Source organism: Schistocerca piceifrons, unplaced genomic scaffold (assembly GCF_021461385.2).
Source record: "Schistocerca piceifrons isolate TAMUIC-IGC-003096 unplaced genomic scaffold, iqSchPice1.1 HiC_scaffold_485, whole genome shotgun sequence".
Taxonomy (NCBI): domain Eukaryota; kingdom Metazoa; phylum Arthropoda; class Insecta; order Orthoptera; family Acrididae; genus Schistocerca; species Schistocerca piceifrons.
Window position 1 is genome coordinate 100,001 of NW_025728717.1, and position 787 is coordinate 100,787.

The window sequence follows — 787 nt, forward strand, 5'->3', positions numbered from 1 at the left end:
CCCGTATCGTTATTTTTCGTCACTACCTCCCCGTGCCGGGAGTGGGTAATTTGCGCGCCTGCTGCCTTCCTTGGATGTGGTAGCCGTTTCTCAGGCTCCCTCTCCGGAATCGAACCCTGATTCCCCGTTACCCGTTACAACCATGGTAGGCGCAGAACCTACCATCGACAGTTGATAAGGCAGACATTTGAAAGATGCGTCGCCGGTACGAGGACCGTGCGATCAGCCCAAAGTTATTCAGAGTCACCAAGGCAAACGGACCGGACGAGCCGACCGATTGGTTTTGATCTAATAAAAGCGTCCCTTCCATCTCTGGTCGGGACTCTGTTTGCATGTATTAGCTCTAGAATTACCACAGTTATCCAAGTAACGTGGGTACGATCTAAGGAACCATAACTGATTTAATGAGCCATTCGCGGTTTCACCTTAATGCGGCTTGTACTGAGACATGCATGGCTTAATCTTTGAGACAAGCATATGACTACTGGCAGGATCAACCAGGGAGCTGCGTCAACTAGAGCTGAGCAGCCGGCCGCCCGGGAGTGTGTCCCGGGGGCCCGCGCGAACACGCAAGCGTCCGCTCAATCATTCTGCAAACAGGAGGAGGCTGAGCTCCCCTGCACAATACACCTCGAAACCCTCTCAGGTCCCGGCGGCGCGCAGCGCCGTCCCAAGTACTTGGTCGGGTTCGAGAGAGGCGCAATCGCCCGGAGTTAGGCGAGTAGACGCTTTCGGTGCGACCACCCGTGCTCCCAACTGAGCTTGCCGCTGCCGACAGAGGCCCGGG

General features: G+C 56.0%; 1 non-coding gene across 1 annotated transcript in view; it reads right to left on the minus strand.

Moving 5' to 3' along the window:
• LOC124752829 overlaps positions 1 to 504 on the minus strand; it is a 1,909-nt gene extending 1,405 nt beyond the window's left edge. Inside the window, exon 1 of the ribosomal RNA XR_007012202.1 lies at positions 1 to 504. This exon is cut by the window's left edge and continues 1,405 nt beyond it. This is a non-coding gene — a ribosomal RNA (small subunit ribosomal RNA).
• Positions 505 to 787: the final 283 nt, after the last annotated feature.